Below are 7935 nucleotides of genomic sequence, written 5' to 3' on the forward strand. Positions count from 1 at the left end.
ATTTCATGAAGCTCCTGTCGAACAGTTCTTGTGCTGACGTTGCTTCCAGAGGCCGTTTGGAACTCGGTAGTGAGTGTTGCAACCGAGGACAGACGATTTTTACTCGCTACACACTTCAGTACCATGCAGTCCCGTTCTGTAAACTTGTGTGGCCTACCACTTTGCAGCTGAGCCATTGTTGCTCCTTGACATTTCCACTTCACAATAACAGTACTTACAGTACTGACATTTTTGTGGATAACTTTCTGCTAGCAAACCACATTTATTTATTTTTGGATTTAAACTTTATTTAACACATACAGACGTCCACACTTGGTAGATCAAACTTGTGTTATGTGCCACTGGCTCATAGGAATAATTTATAAATATGTATTCTAGTTTCTATGAATGGCTCTATCCATGTTTGTTTTGGTTGTGCGAGGAAGACGCGTGCGATTCGGACAATCAGTGTGCACTCGCCCAAATGCTCGTGTCTGTTTGTGTCACCGCCACGCTGCCTCCAGTGCCGAGGAGAAGTGACAGTCATTGAAGCGGTGTGGTCAGATTTATGCAATGTAACTGATTCACCACCAGAGGGCGGTATTCACACATAAATAGTCAAAGAGTACACAGTGGGTATATGGAGAAGGTTTCTCAAACTGGTCCTGGAGAGCTACTTGTAACATTTAGCTAGGGTGTGTGTGTAGACAGTACAGCTCAGTACAGCTCAGCTTTGCTCAGTAGTGTGAACTGTGAAGAGGATATGGGTGTGCAGGGTTTTATTCCAGCCCTGCAGTAACACACCTGAATCAGTAAATTATGGTCCAGAATGAAGACCAAGATTATTGTCAGGTGTGTTAATGAAATAATAATATTTTTTGAATTCTCTATCTCTAATGGATTGTGTGCATTGAAAAGGGTTGTTATACTGTCTGTAAAGTGCCATCAGGAAGGGTTGTATCCTGGTTATACTGTCTGTAAAGTGACATCAGGAAGGGTTGAATCCTGGTTATACTGTCTGTAAAGTGCCATCAGGAAGGGTTGTATCCTGGTTATACTGTCTGTAAAGTGACATCAGGAAGGGTGGTATCCTGGTTATACTGTCTGTAAAGTGACATCAGGAAGGGTTGTCTCCTGGTTATACTGTCTGTAAAGTGACATCAGGAAGGGTTGTCTCCTGGTTATACTGTCTGTAAAGTGACATCAGGAAGGGTTGTCTCCTGGTTATACTGTCTGTAAAGTGACATCAGGAAGGGTTGTATCCTTGTTATACTGTCTGTAAAGTGACATCAGGAAGGGTTGTCTCCTGGATATACTGTCTGTAAAGTGACATCAGGAAGGGTTGTCTCCTGGTTATACTGTCTGTAAAGTGACATCAGGAAGGGTTGTATCCTGGTTATACTGTCTGTAAAGTGCCATCAGGAAGGGTTGTATCCTGGTTATACTGTCTGTAAAGTGACATCAGGAAGGGTTGTCTCCTGGTTATACTGTCTGTAAAGTGACATCAGGAAGGGTTGTCTCCTGGTTATACTGTCTGTAAAGTGACATCAGGAAGGGTTGAATCCTGGTTATACTGTCTGTAAAGTGACATCAGGAAGGGTGGTCTCCTGGTTATACTGTCTGTAAAGTGACATCAGGAAGGGTTGTCTCCTGGATATACTGTCTGTAAAGTGACATCAGGAAGGGTTGTCTCCTGGTTATACTGTCTGTAAAGTGACATCAGGAAGGGTTGTATCCTGGTTATACTGTCTGTAAAGTGACATCAGGAAGGGTTGTCTCCTGGTTATACTGTCTGTAAAGTGACATCAGGAAGGGTTGTCTCCTGGTTATACTGTCTGTAAAGTGACATCAGGAAGGGTTGAATCCTGGTTATACTGTCTGTAAAGTGACATCAGGAAGGGTTGTCTCCTGGTTATACTGTCTGTAAAGTGACATCAGGAAGGGTTGTCTCCTGGTTATACTGTCTGTAAAGTGACATCAGGAAGGGTTGAATCCTGGTTATACTGTCTGTAAAGTGACATCAGGAAGGGTTGTCTCCTGGTTATACTGTCTGTAAAGTGACATCAGGAAGGGTTGTCTCCTGGTTATACTGTCGGTAAAGTGCCATCAGGAAGGGTTGTCTCCTGGTTATACTGTCTGTAAAGTGACATCAGGAAGGGTTGTCTCCTTGTTATACTGTCTGTAAAGTGACATCAGGAAGGGTTGAATCCTGGTTATACTGTCTGTAAAGTGCCATCAGGAAGGGTTGTATCCTGGTTATACTGTCTGTAAAGTGACATCAGGAAGGGTTGAATCCTGGTTATACTGTCTGTAAAGTGACATCAGGAAGGGTTGTCTCCTGGTTATACTGTCTGTAAAGTGACATCAGGAAGGGTGTGTATCCTGGTTATACTGTCTGTAAAGTGCCATCAGGAAGGGTTGTCTCCTTGTTATACTGTCTGTAAAGTGACATCAGGAAAGGTTGTCTCCTTGTTATACTGTCTGTAAAGTGACATCAGGAAGGATTGTCTCCTTGTTATACTGTCTGTAAAGTGACATCAGGAAGGGTTGTCTCCTGGTTATACTGTCTGTAAAGTGACATCAGGAAGGGTTGTCTCCTGGTTATACTGTCTGTAAAGTGACATCAGGAAGGGTTGTCTCCTTGTTATACTGTCTGTAAAGTGACATCAGGAAGGGTTGAATCCTGGTTATACTGTCTGTAAAGTGCCATCAGGAAGGGTTGTATCCTGGTTATACTGTCTGTAAAGTGACATCAGGAAGGGTTGTATCCTGGTTATACTGTCTGTAAAGTGACATCAGGAAGGGTTGTCTCCTGGTTATACTGTCTGTAAAGTGACATCAGGAAGGGTGTGTATCCTGGTTATACTGTCTGTAAAGTGACATCAGGAAGGGTTGTATCCTGGTTATACTGTCTGTAAAGTGACATCAGGAAGGGTTGTATCCTGGTTATACTGTCTGTAAAGTGACATCAGGAAGGGTTGAATCCTGGTTATACTGTCTGTAAAGTGACATCAGGAAGGGTGTGTATCCTGGTTATACTGTCTGTAAAGTGACATCAGGAAGGGTTGTATCCTGGTTATACTGTCTGTAAAGTGACATCAGGAAGAGTTCAATCCTGGTTATACTGTCTGTAAAGTGCCATCAGGAAGGGTTGAATCCTGGTTATACTGTCTGTAAAGTGACATCAGGAAGGGTTGAATCCTGGTTATACTGTCTGTAAAGTGACATCAGGAAGGGTGTGTATCCTGGTTATACTGTCTGTAAAGTGACATCAGGAAGGGTTGTATCCTGGTTATACTGTCTGTAAAGTGACATCAGGAAGAGTTGAATCCTGGTTATACTGTCTGTAAAGTGCCATCAGGAAGCATTGAATCCTGGTTATACTGTCTGTAAAGTGACATCAGGAAGGGTTGAATCCTGGTTATACTGTCTGTAAAGTGACATCAGGAAGGGTTGAATCCTGGTTATACTGTCTGTAATGTGACATCAGGAAGGGTTGTCTCCTTGTTATACTGGATCATTCTTGATACACACAGGAAACTGTTGTGGGTGAAAAACCCAGCAGCGTTGCAGTTCATGACACAAACCGGTGCGCCTGGCACCTACCACCATACCCTGTTCAAAGGCACCCTCTTGAATAGCACACATGCACAATACGTCTCAATTGTCTCAAGGCTTAAAAATAATTGTTTAACATGTCTCCTCCCATTCATCTACACTGATTGAAGTGAAGTTAACAAGGTACATCATTAAGGGATCATAGCTTTCACCTGGATTCACCTGGTCAGTCTATGCCATGGAAGGACCAAGTGTTCTTAATGTTTTGTCCACTCAGTGTATATTGCGCTCTGCTGAAATGTTATTTAAATTTCACAGAACTTCACAGAGAACTTCACAGAGAGCTTCATAGAGTGTTTTTCTCAAAGAGCTTCACAGAGCGCCACAGCAGATTTTCATGTGATGCATATTTGCTGTTCAAAATGTATTTGGCCATTTGTAGGTATCGGAATACATACATAGGAATATGTTTTGTGAGAGTAAAAAAACATACACAAGACAGTCAATGTAAAAATGTAGTACACATAAAATACTAGACTAGAGAGTCATGATGAAATATATCTACACAAAATACTGTCAAGTAAAGAACTGTAGTTGTGAACATAGAGACTGCAGTCAGTGCTTATTCCAGACCTACGGGGACACTCCCTGATCTGTCCTGTTGCTTAGTGCCAGACTCCATGGGCTTGTCCCAAATGACACCCTATATAGTGCACTACTTTTGATCAGAGCCCTATAGGTAATAGGGTGTCATTTGGGACACACAACCCTGAAGCAGGTAATGAGTACAGCATTATTCATAAACCTTCCGTGGCCATCCTACTGAAGAATCAGCCAATAAGCATGCCCTGTGCTGGTGAGATGTGATGAGCCTGGAGCTGATTGGTTGGCCGCTCGCTCTGGTGATGGCTTCCCATTGTGACATCACTCAGGATGAATTCTGAAACCTTAACCCTGTGGAAATCCAACGGCCCTCAAAGCCATATATACAGACGGCCCCTGTTTAGGGTCAAGGGGGGGAAAAATAACTGCTTTCTAATCCTGTTTCAATAGTCACTTTTACTAGAGCAGGTCTGCTCTGCCTGTGTGTCTGACAGTAGCTTCACTCTGTGTGTGTGTGTGTGTGTGTGTGTGTGTGTGTGTGTGTGTGTGTGTGTGTGTGTGTGTGTGTGTGTGTGTGTGTGTGTGTGTGTGTGTGTGTGTGTGTGTGTGTGTGTGTGTGTGTGGTCACCAAGCCTGGTCATTAAGTCCCCATACAGTATTCACATGCTGAAATATTGATTGAGCTATCAGCTATGACCCCCAACGTTGAACTGAGTCTGCAATAACCTGTTAAAGTGGAATTCAACTAGGACACTGAGTGGTTTTTCCATAGACTTAGATAATAACAGGGGATCCTCATGAGGTTGGAAAAGTTAAGTGCTGATGGTTCACTAAAACACCCTTTGTCCCATTGGTGGACATCGTGATGTCTGTGAAGAGAAACCTTGATACCTTCGAGTCTCAAAGACAATAATCATGGTATAGTTAAACCTAAAATACAGTAGTTATTTAGTTAGTCAAACCTAAAAAAACAGTAGCTATTTAGTTCGTTAAACCTAAAATACAGTAGTTATTTAGTTCGTTAAACCTAAAAAAAAATGGTTATTTAGTTTGTTAAACCTAAAAAACAGTAGTTATTTAGTTAGTTCAACCTAAAATACAGTAGTTATTTAGTTAGTTGAACCTAAAATACAGTAGTTATTTAGTTAGTTGAACCTAAAAAACAGTAGTTATTTAGTTAGTCCAACCTAAAATACAGTAGTTATTTAGTTAGTTCAACCTAAAATACAGTAGTTATTTAGTTAGTTCAACCTAAAATACAGTAGTTAGTTAGTTGAACCTAAATACAGTAGTTTAGTTAGTTAAACCTAAACTACAGTAGTTATTTAGTTACCGTAGTTAAACCTAAAATACAGTAGTTACCACAACATTTAAAGATCATATCTTCAGTTCAACAAGTCAATAAAAACTGTAACTTTGTTTTCTATTGTACATTTTTATTGTAAATTCCCTTTTTTTATTACAAAATATATGCGAAATACATCCGCATTATTGACTAAAGAAGTATAATACTCAGATCAGATCTCCACATTCGCCATTAGAAATGTGGACAAACCAGCAGGCTGTGACTCACACAATCAACCATGAATGGTTTCCCTTTTCTGACCATCCAAAGACATGGGGTTTGAAACAGCCGTTTCTGACCATCCAAAGACATGGGGTTTTAAACAGCCGTTTCTGACCATCCAAAGACATGGGGTTTGAAACAGCCGTTTCTGACCATCCAGAGACATGGGTTTGAAACAGCCGTTTCTGACCATCCAAAGACATGGGGTTTTAAACAGCCGTTTCTGACCATCCAAAGACATGGGGTTTGAAACAGCCGTTTCTGACCATCCAGAGACATGGGGTTTGAAACAGCCGTTTCTGACCATCCAAAGACATGGGTTTGAAACAGCCGTTTCTGACCATCCAGAGACATGGGGTTTTAAACAGCCGTTTCTGACCATCCAAAGACATGGGGTTTGAAACAGCCGTTTCTGACCATCCAAAGACATGGGGTTTTAAACAGCCGTTTCTGACCATCCAGAGACATGGGTTTGAAACAGCCGTTTCTGACCATCCAAAGACATGGGGTTTTAAACAGCCGTTTCTGACCATCCAGAGACATGGGGTTTTAAACAGCCGTTTCTGACCATCCAAAGACATGGGTTAGAAACAGCTGTTTCTGACCATCCAAAGACATGGGTTAGAAACAGCCGTTTCTGACCATCCAAAGACATGGGTTTGAAACAGCCGTTTCTGACCATCCAAAGACATGGGGTTTTAAACAGCCATTTCTGACCATCCAGAGACATGGGTTTGAAACAGCCGTTTCTGACCATCCAAAGACATGGGTTAGAAACAGCCGTTTCTGACCATCCAAAGACATGGGGTTTGAAACAGCCGTTTCTGACCATCCAAAGACATGGGGTTTGAAACAGCCGTTTCTGACCATCCAAAGACATGGGTTTGAAACAGCCGTTTCTGACCATCCAAAGACATGGGGTTTTAAACAGCCATTTCTGACCATCCAGAGACATGGGTTTGAAACAGCCGTTTCTGACCATCCAAAGACATGGGTTAGAAACAGCCGTTTCTGACCATCCAAAGACATGGGGTTTGAAACAGCCCGATTCTGACCATCCAAAGACATGGGGTTTGAAACAGCCGTTTCTGACCATCCAAAGACATGGGTTAGAAACAGCCGTTTCTGACCATCCAAAGACATGGGGTTTGAAACAGCCGTTTCTGACCATCCAAAGACATGGGGTTTGAAACAGCCGTTTCTGACCATCCAAAGACATGGGTTAGAAACAGCCGTTTCTGACCATCCAAAGACATGGGGTTTTAAACAGCCGTTTCTGACCATCCAAAGACATGGGGTTTTAAACAGCCGTTTCTGACCATCCAGAGACATGGGTTAGAAACAGCCGTTTCTGACCATCCAAAGACATGGGGTTTGAAACAGCCGTTTCTGACCATCCAAAGACATGGGTTTGAAACAGAACATAGTGCACATACTGTCGCTCGTTACACAGGAGGCGGCATCCATTTTTATGAGTGGCAGACATTTGAAGCCAAACCGGTTAGTTGTCTTGTGTGTACAGTCAGTGCCACTTGTTCACACTGTTCTTTTCCACAGTAACAACGGCCTATCTACCCACTCAAGCCAACGTCATCGCTAATTATAGCACCTTTATCTGCATACACACCAGTGTCTCTCGAACCTTAACAAGTGCTAAATGTCTCTTTACATTTTCTCCCTAACATTACACACCGTTTACGACTCAAGTTCTTATAAGAGAAATAGGCTAAAGCTTTGTTTTTAGGGAATTTCTTTTTCTAGGTTACGAAGGCTGTATTTGGCAATTAAAACAATTTGCAAGTACATTAATCAAGACGTCTGGGTCTACTTTTTTCACATTTACAATCTCCAGCTTTCGTTGAATGTCGTTGTTTCTTTGAAGACATTTGCCAATCTATAATTTGAGTTCTGTTACGGTACAGAACTGTAGCCTGGGTGCCAGTCTGATTCTGCTCTCTTGCCAACTCCGTATGGAATTGTCATGCTAAACATGTCTGGCTTGGCAATGACAATACAGTTAGACAAGAGCACAAACAGATCTGGGACCAGGCTAACAGAACTCTACACCGTTGTGTCACAGTTCTGCTGTGGCTAAACTCAACTCTTAGCTACCCAGTAAACTGCTTCGGCATCGAACCTTCAACCCAAGCATAATAAAAAACAGCCTGGTGCTAACATATACATGTCAGTGATGAGTAAGTCTTCATAGTCAACTGCTTTAAAGTAAA

At 42.1% G+C, this 7935-nt stretch overlaps 1 protein-coding gene across 1 annotated transcript in view; it reads right to left on the minus strand.

Moving 5' to 3' along the window:
• Positions 1-5555: 5555 nt before the first annotated feature.
• Positions 5556-7935, minus strand: part of hmgcra (3-hydroxy-3-methylglutaryl-CoA reductase a) — an 18365-nt gene continuing 15985 nt past the window's right edge. The window contains exon 20 of the mRNA XM_014143377.3: positions 5556-7935. This exon is cut by the window's right edge and continues 503 nt beyond it. The gene's annotated coding sequence lies outside the window, so the exon portion shown is untranslated.

The sequence above is a fragment of the Salmo salar genome, chromosome 15 (genome assembly GCF_965601325.2).
Source record: "Salmo salar chromosome 15, fSalSal1, whole genome shotgun sequence".
In the NCBI taxonomy this organism is placed as follows: Eukaryota; Metazoa; Chordata; class Actinopteri; order Salmoniformes; family Salmonidae; genus Salmo; species Salmo salar.